The sequence below is a fragment of the Periplaneta americana genome, chromosome 17 (genome assembly GCF_040183065.1).
Source record: "Periplaneta americana isolate PAMFEO1 chromosome 17, P.americana_PAMFEO1_priV1, whole genome shotgun sequence".
Lineage (NCBI taxonomy): Eukaryota > Metazoa > Arthropoda > Insecta > Blattodea > Blattidae > Periplaneta > Periplaneta americana.
Window position 1 is genome coordinate 109,636,538 of NC_091133.1, and position 9,844 is coordinate 109,646,381.

At 36.3% G+C, this 9,844-nt stretch overlaps 1 protein-coding gene across 3 annotated transcripts in view; it reads right to left on the reverse strand.

Moving 5' to 3' along the window:
• Window positions 1-9,844, reverse strand: part of BBS9 (Bardet-Biedl syndrome 9) — a 399,441-nt gene that overhangs the window by 73,606 nt on the left and 315,991 nt on the right. The gene's annotated exons all lie outside the window — the stretch shown is intronic.

Sequence of the window (9,844 nt, forward strand, 5' to 3'; positions counted from 1 at the left end):
CTACAAAATTTCATAGACGCTTCGTGCCGATAAGTAAACAATGTTCTTAAATCCTCAGGATTCTCGATCAGAAGTGGGAGAAAGACAGTAACATTATTGAAGTTGAGTTGATCCTTTGCCTTCCTGTCTGTACATTCTTTGATGAGGGATTGAAGTCAACAAAGAACTTGGGTTTTGTAACTGAAAATATTTATAAAATGTGATCGAGAATAACTTGGTAAACGTTTACCTAATATAATTCATATTTCAATAGCTGAGTATGTGGTTGGTGTCAATGTATTTCTGAAAACTAGACATAGAAGAGATGAAAGTGCCAATATCGTTTAAAATTATATAAAGAAAGAATTGAAACTATGTTCTGCCTCAAACTACATAGAAAAATTATATCTCTTTTTACTTTGTTTAGCCCTCTTATTCCTATAGATATGCAGAATCTACGATATTAGGCTACATTACTAGTAGCACAAGAAAGCTCTGATTTCTACAATTTGTCTCTTTGGTAACTACATTCTTCCTATATGCAGTCTTCAACCCTCTTAGTTACACGAAGTGTTAAATTATAAATAAGAATGCTATCGAAACATATTTACTTTCAATTTAATCACAAGTTAAAATTTTAAGCTTTCTGTCTTCATTCGATCTAAATGCGACCACAGATTTTACAAGTTGTACGTGGTATTTAAATAATTATTATGAGTTACAAGTATATTTTATTATTTTGTTCTCATTTTTTAGTGAAAAGAGCTGTTGTGAAGAAGACTATTCATATGCCACTTTTATCGAGTACGCATGATCCTGAGCTAAGTGGAATGATGTTCATGGACTAATGAAGAAATTAAATAAAAAAGGAAGCTAGTGTGATTAGAAGATTATAGGAGGCGGATAAAGAAAAACAAAATGTAGAGCACGAAGAGAATTGCGGTGTGAAAAAGGAATAGAAGAAGCATTTAAAGTGCAAATTTAAGCCGAGGATGAGAAAGAGGAGTAGCAAAAGCATGCAGATAAATATATGTAAGCGGTATGCATACCGGGGGAGCAGCAGAAGCATGCGCAGTAGCGAAAATTATGGAGCAGAAATACCACAATGATCAGAAAGCAAAGCATTACATGCACGCAGAGAACCAAAGTCGGAGAAGCAGAAAAGGCGTAATATTCAGTAAACGGAAGAAGAGAAGAAGGAAGAAAAGCAAAAGCGTCGCAGCATAATGGGCGAAATACTCAGTAAGAGGAAGTAGAGTAGGAGGAAGAAAAGCAAAAGCGCCGGAGCATAATGGGCGCAATATTCAGTAAGAGGAAGTAGAGTAGGAGGAAGAAAAGCAAAAGCGTCGGAGCATAATGGGCGCAAAATTCTGTAAGTGCAAGAACAGAAGGAGGATGAAAAGCAAAAGCGTCGGAGCATAATGGGCGCAATATTCAGTAAGTGCAAGAACAGAAGGAGGATGAAAAGCAAAAGCGTCGGAGCATTATGGGCGCAAAATTCAGTAAGAGCAAGAAGTGGAGGAGGAAGAAAAGCAAACGCGTCGGAGCATAATGGGCGCAAAATTCAGTAAGAGGAAGTAGAGTAGGAGGAAGAAAAGCAAAAGCGCCGGACCATAATGGGCGCAATATTCAGTAAGAGGAAGTAGAGTAGGAGGAAGAAAAGCAAAAGCGTCGGAGCATAATGGGCGCAAAATTCAGTAAGTGCAAGAACACAAGGAGGATGAAAAGCAAAAGCGTCGGAGCATAATGGGCGCAAAATTCAGTAAGAGCAAGAAGAGGAGGAGGAAGAAAAGCAAACGCGTCGGAGCATAATGGGCGCAAAATTCAGTAAGTGCAAGAACACAAGGAGGATGAAAAGCAAAAGCGTCGGAGCATAATGGGCGCAATATTCAGTAAGAGCAAGAAGAGGAGGAGGAAGAAAAGCAAACGCGTCGGAGCATAATAGGCGCAATATTCAGTAAGAGGAAGTAGAGTAGGAGGAAGAAAAGCAAAAGCGTCGGACCATAATGGGCGCAATATTCAGTAAGAGGAAGAAGAGAAGGAGGAAGAAAAGCAAAAGCGTCGGAGCATAATAGGCGCAATATTCAGTAAGAGGAAGTAGAGTAGGAGGAAGAAAAGCAAAAGCGTGGGAGCATAATGGGCGCAATATTCAGTAAGAGGAAGAAGAGTAGGAGGAAGAAAAGCAAAAGCGTCGGAGCATAATGGGCGCAATATTCAGTAAGAGGAAGTAGAGTAGGAGAAAGAAAAGCAAAAGCGTCGGAGCATAATGGGCGCAATATTCAGTAAGAGCAAGAAGAGGAGGAGGAAGAAAAGCAAACGCGTCGGAGCATAATAGGCGCAATATTCAGTAAGAGGAAGTAGAGTAGGAGGAAGAAAAGCAAAAGCGTCGGACCATAATGGGCGCAATATTCAGTAAGAGGAAGAAGAGAAGGAGGAAAAAAAGCAAAAGCGTTGGAGCATAATGGGTGTAATATTCAGTAAGTGGAAGAACAGAAGGAGAAAGAAAACTAAAATCGTCGGAGCATAATGGGCGCAATATTCAGTAAGAGCAAGAACAGGAGGAGGAAGAAAAGCAAAAGCAGCGGAGCATAATGGAGGCAATACTGATCAAGTTATAGACCAGAAGGAGGCGGACAAGTAAAGGCGGCGGAGCATAAAGGAGGCAATACTCATCAAGTTATAGACCAGAAGGAGGCGGACATATAAAAACGGCGGAGCATAAAGAAGGCAATACTGAGCAATTTATAGACCAGAAGGAGGCGGACAAGTAAAAGCGGCGGAGCATAAAGGAGCCAATACTCATCAAGTTATAGACCAGAAGGAGGCGGACATATAAAAACGGCGGAGCATAAAGAAGGCAATACTGAGCAATTTATAGACCAGAAGGAGGCGGACAAGTAAAGGCGGCGGAGCATAAAGGAGGCAATACTCATCAAGTTATAGACCAGAAGGAGGCGGACATATAAAAACGGCGGAGCATAAAGAAGGCAATACTGAGCAATTTATAGACCAGAAGGAGGCGGACAAGTAAAGGCGGCGGAGCATAAAGGAGGTAATACTCATCAAGTTGTAGACCAGGAGGTGGCGGACAAGCAAAAGCGGCGGAGCATAAAGGGCAAATGCACAAGAAGAGGATAAGGAGTAGGCAGAGAACCAGAATCGGTTTACCACTAAATGTATTTTGAGCAGTAGGAGAAGGTTGAGCAGAATTCTGATTAAATTGAGTTGGATATGGGACAAATTGTTTGTCTACACAAATACATAGTATTCTGGAAGTATATTTTTATTGTACAAGAATTCTGTTAAATTATGATGAAGTGTGATAATATTGGAATTATCTTTCTAAGCTACATACTGTATTTTATACCTTGTGATATTACATTTTCATCTAGTACACTCTTATCTCATGTGTTTGTTTTGACAATGTAAAACATATAAATTTTTCATTTCATTGATTATGATTTTGTTCTGAATTAAACAGTAGGAGTTATGGACTGTAAAAGCATTTCCGTAGAATTGCTGAATTTTTACATAATTTCACTATAGAAACACATTTCAGATTACATAAAAAAAATCTGTTCATAAAATATATCATTGCATTAAAAATGCACCTGAAGACAACTAATTCTTATTCGGTAACGTTTATCTAATCATAATATAGACATTTCTTAGGACAGTTGACTGAACAACAGCAACAACAACAACAACATCAACAACAACAAGAACAACAAGAACAACATTTCCTTCAGAAGCATTTGCGAATAGTTTGATTTTCTGCTGTAAATGATAAAATTACAGTAATATTATTATTATTATTATTATTATTATTATTATTGTCATTATTATTTTCATTATTATAATTCCTATTATTATCATTATTGTCATTATTATTATTATTATTATTATTATTAGTATTATTATTATTATTATTATTCTAATTATGACCATCATTGTTTGCTACTCTACTAAATACGATAATTCGAGTCGGACTAAAGACATTGGTTACAGTTATTAGTTCAAATTGCGTTCAAGAAATCCGGAGGTTCATTGCCGCCCTCACATAAAGTCGCCATCAATCCCTATTCTGAGCAAGATTAATCCAGTCTGTTATACACCAATAATATTGTATGAAAATGTAGTGGATTCTAAGTTCTTGTGAAATTTATTGATGATGTCCAAATATGTTTTCATTAATGACCCTTAAATCCAGTTGCTTAGTGACGACTGCCGCAATCAATAAACTGTGTTCTTATCTTATTTAGTAAACTGTTCTTGATGCGCACTATACACTCTCGGAGCGGACTATCAGAAGTTTCTTTCATAAATGTTTGTTTTAATGAATGGGATCTATAGAATGCCAAACAGATACACTGACATACATCATGTGCTTACTCTCGGCCTCTTGAGACTCCACCGCGTGACGTAATTGCATGCAACTCTCTGGTGTGGATATATGGAGTATTATTATTAGGGAGGGGATTCCTATGTAATTAAATATTCTTTTTGCGTGTGATAAAACACAATTAACAAAATTCAAAATTCAGAATATGAAGTTTTAATTTTAAAAACCGAATTTTATTTCACATAAAGACACATATTTTCAGAAAAAAATTATGTAAATACATATTTTCAGGAAATCTATTATAAACACATAAATCTTGGAGTTTCTTACTTAAATAATTTGTTTACAAGAGCTTTTAAATATTTTAAAACTAAATCAATTATATCACTCAGAAGTAGGCCTACGTTATATTTTTAAGGTTGCTTCGTGTTTCTAAGCGCTGTGTGGTGTATCCGTGATCCAGTTTTGTAAAAGTATCGCCTCAAGTTCTGAGAACTGCTAGGTAGCATATCAATGTTATTATTAAGGAATAAATTAAAATGGACAAAAATGCAACACATAATTAGGAATGTTTATTGTTGCTGAAGATGATTTCATTCCACTCTTTGTGTGTGAAACACAACAGATAAGAGCTCGGGTATAAACATTATTTAATTTAAACAAATCTCTCGCCTTTCGCTCATGCCTATCAAGTAAGGTAATACAACTTGTTGTGATTCCCTGTTATCGGGCAATAAGCATAAGCTGCGTAGTGTAGATGTAGTGGCGTCACTATAGGAAGCTTTTCTCCGACATTGTCAGTCAGTAGCTAGAAGCATAAGTAATTATTTCACATTTTAATTTGTGTTCAATTTTAACATTTATGATAAAATGCAATACCATGGGTCATTACTTGACATATGTATATGTAATTTAACAGCAGAATTTTTAAAACACAGTAATTATTTTGCATTAAGTATATTCGTAACCTGCTTGTTTCAATGTATGCAATATATGGAACATAATACTTCCACGTGAAGATTCAATAATATATAAAATTTCATGTTATAATTTAATTTGCGTTCAATTTTAATAATTATGACAAAATGCAAATATTGTTTATGTAAACAGTTGAGTCAGGGCACATCTAGCCTATTTATAATGTAGCATTTATCTAATGAAGTGGTAACCATGTTTGTTTGCCCGAATATTACTTCATTCAACTTATATTTGTAGCAGCAAGTTCATTAGAAGTTCAAATTAAAATTTTTCAAATGTATTCCCAATGAAAAATATCAGACATTTTGGAAGTTATTTGCTTTCATAATAATGAAACATACACCTCTGAATGGTTTTCTTTATGCTAAATACTTTTTATTGAACCTATACGTCTTCAGTTCTTTAGTTTCAATGCGAAAACGCAAGTAACAACTGTTTTATAAATTCTGACTTTCAGCTTTAAATATCTACACCACACCGCCATTAAATATAATATCGAATAGACCCATACCACTTGATTAATAGCTATAAAATATTTCATTTTCAATAACAATATTGTTATATTATGTAAGTTTCGTCTAGACATATATATATATATATATATATATATATATATATATATATATATATAGCCGTCACTCAGTAAATATTATAGGAATGACGATCTAACTTCAAATATTCTCTACGCCTACTTATATAAACCCAAAAGGTTTCACTCTTATATTATCAATAAGGCATTAACCTCTATAATTAATGACATATATATATTGGCATTCACTATAATAATATTTCATTTTTAATGGTAATAATGTCATCAAACATTTTGAAGTCTTGTAGTTTTTAATAATTAATACACAGACAGCTGTACTCAGAAAATTACACACCAGAGAATCTGACATGTAAATTCTTTTTTGTTAACTCTTGAAGTTTTTAATAACCAATATTACAGATACGTTCTGAAAAAGTTACATAAATGAAGATCAACATATTGGAATTATGATGTCAGAGAATCTGATCCATCTGAAATCTAAATATGTCAGCAATCCAGCAGGTCGTAGCCTTCGTGTGATATTGTTTATTGTAGTGTGTTTGTGTTTTGTTTTATTCTGAAAACCAATTATGTATTTCTCAAAACTGACGACAGATGGATTTTGGAAAATACGAAAATGATGTAGGAAATTGACATTTAATTGAAAACTACTATTTTTCTGAAAAACTTTGGGTTTCAAGCTTCAAAATGAGGGGTCATTTATTAAAATCCGTTCAGCCGTTTTCCCGTAATTTCCATTACCAGTTAAAATTATATGTAGATTTAGTATTCAGTGTGTATAATATGACACTTATGATGATCTGATGATGGAAAATAATTACCAAAACGTTAATCCTATCAATAAATGTGACATAGTTAATAATATAAGACTACGCATTACTTGATAAGCAAGAAGACGGACCCATTTAACCTATAGTCACTTTATTCAATTGCTTATCGGTCTACACCGACTTTTCAGAATGAAAATATCAACTAGGTTAGGCTTAGGTTTAAGATATATCCTGACAATAATCATCCTATCATAATATCTTCGGGGCAGCGTAACTCCGTCTTCCAGTTGGGGGTTTTCTCGGGGTTCTCTACATCTACATCATTCCGTCACCATTTCTCCATTTCGTCTTCATTCCATACATTCCCCGGGCGATGCATGGAAGAAGGTGACCTATGGACGAGAGGGGTAGCCTGCTCGAAACCTGGATAAGCAGCGAACCTTTGTGTAGTCAGCCGCTATGAATTTGGGAATGCGCCTAGCGCAATAGAAATTAAATTATGGTTTATTTAACGACGTTCGCAACTGCAGACGTTATATCAGCGTCGCCGGTGTGCCGGAATTTTGTCCAGTAGGAGTTCTTTTACATGTCAGTAAATCTACTGACATGAGCCTGTCGCATTTAGGCAAACTTAAATGCCATCGACCTCCGCCGGGATCAAACCCACAATCTCGAGCATAGAAGGCCAGCGCTATACCAACTAGGCTACCGACGACGACAGCACAAGTGAGATTTACTTCCTGATAATGGATGAACGTACCAGCCAGAAGCTCAGAGTGTATGTATGTTATGTTAAATATTTTTTAAATACCATTGTTAGTTATCGACGTAGCTCAGTCGAAGCTGCGTTGGGGTTTGGGTTTGATTCCAGCTTGTTCTCATTAACTATTTGGGTTTTTTCCGAGGTTTGAGGGTGGTGTCGTTGTTGAGGCCCCACGTTGGGCGCCATTTGAGGGTGGTGTCGTTGTTGAGTTCCCACGTTGGACGCCATTTGAGGGTGAGTGGTTATTGTGACTACACGTTGGGCGCCATTTGAGGGTGGGTGCGTCTCGGTGTTGCGTGAGATTCACTCAGGGTAGCCGAGGTACGGTTGTGGTGTAGGTTGATGTCGGGAATAATCCCAAGCCGGCTACTTATATAAAAGGCAGTGTAAATTCCAAAACTATAAGTTTATTGTCGTATTCACTTGGTAAACCCTAGAGTATGTATTTCCGGCTGACTTATAATTCAATCGTTGGTCGCAATTCTGTATCGACTCAGTTGCAGCTCTGAATAAGCTCTATCCGATACTATAAATTCAATACTCTGTCCCGTACACTACGATCGAAGCTCCTAAACGTTGGCGAGTAGTCTCGCCGATGACAAAGTTCAATCTATCGAGTCTTCGCCTGAAGAAAGACTATTAAGTTGGGCCGCCGACCCGATGAGATGTTGTGATTGTGTCGACACGAAGCGAAATAGTAGTCCTGTCGACACCAAACGAAGTAGTTATTGTGCCCTGTATGTAGGGCCGCCGACACGATGTGAAGTTGTTTTTGATGATCTCCGCTCCCCGTCACCCTTATTTATAAAAACCTATCCTACGCTAAAACTAACTATCCTATTGGCTAACAACTACGTCACTTAACCGGCCTAAAATCTATTCCCTATTGGTCCAAAGTGACCTCATAAGCTGGATCAAGATCTCTTCTTATTGGGCGCGAAATATGTCATCTCTAAATTTAGACTTTGGATTTCCCATAACCTCAAATTAGTTTGTATATCTCACAAGAATACCCGTTCTTTGGAAAACCCAAGCTTGGCAGTATCTTTCCCACGGGTCCAGTCCGACTTTAGGATTTTATGCTTCATCGAGTCTCTATGCAAAACCCTGCCCAAGGTGGCCCTAAATCTGTCCGATACTGACAAGTGACGAGAGGAATACCTGCGTGGGAAGCTAATTCTAACGAAGTCGCCAGAACATCCCCGCGAATACATGTAATAAAAATATGGAGATATCACTTCGCTAATAAATCGGTCTCTCGCTCTCCTAATTACTGCTTCAGGTTGTCACCAAATGTAAGGTGAATGTCAGGTATTCTGTGGCGAATTGTCGGTCTCATATTGCGAAATATCATCTCGCTATCTCCAGTCCCATCGACGCTTAATAACCGAGTAGTTGATACAGCGTCGTTAAAAACAAACTTAAAAATACCATTGTTAAGAAATTAAAATCTAAATTAAAATATACAAATTAAAATCAAATTGCGGTGATTAAACATATCAATTCATTTACAAAAACAATGCCTATATGATTAGACTAAGAGTTTAACGAATGTGGCATAGCTTATTTGTACAATGATGGATGAGGCAGGTAATGGACATGGTTGTACGAAATCGAGTTATCATAAAACATTGATTTTTTTACTCGCACAATGAAAAATTTTGATAATACCATATTAATCTCTAGTTTATGATTAACTAATGTTGTTGTCCGCAAGTACATATAAAAACAATATAACATCCTTAGAGAGAAAAAAACTTAAAAATATCGTCTCCCTTTGCCGGAATCATAAAAAAACGCCAAATAAATAGCTAGCCGCTGACGGTAAAATTCTGTAGCTGACCATAGTCCTGAAAACACCAGATTTAGCTACAAAACCGCTGACTTGGCAACACTGGTTAACATCCCACGTACCTTGTAGTGTTATAATTGCTGAAGAGTTATTTTCACAAGCGGATTACTTTTTACCAGGACTTGTGATTTTATTCAGAGCTTCTAATATCCAATGAATAGCAAACAAAGCACTTCTGAATAAAGTAGGCCTTTATTAAATGATGACGTAATTTCTTGTGAAGAATCAGATCACAGTGAAGCACTGTGAATTTAGTGATCGTGTGATTGAAAGTGAACAATCTGACTATGATGATAGTGATGACAATAACGGAAGCATTAGAAATGAAGTATTTTCAAGTGATGGCGTAATTATTTGTGGGGAATCAGATCATGGTGAAGCAGAGAATTATGAAGTTGTGACTTAAAGTGAACAATCTGACGATGGTGATGCTGGTAGTGATTATGAAAATACACAATAGTTTTGTTTAAAACAAATCTTGCTGAAAATAACTAATACATTTATAGGTTCTAAAACTGTTAAAAAGTGATTTTTCTTTTTCAACGAACCCAAGACCTTTCGTTGTGAAAGCTTTTTCGTAATAAATAAAAGTCAAGTGAGTTTCTTTATT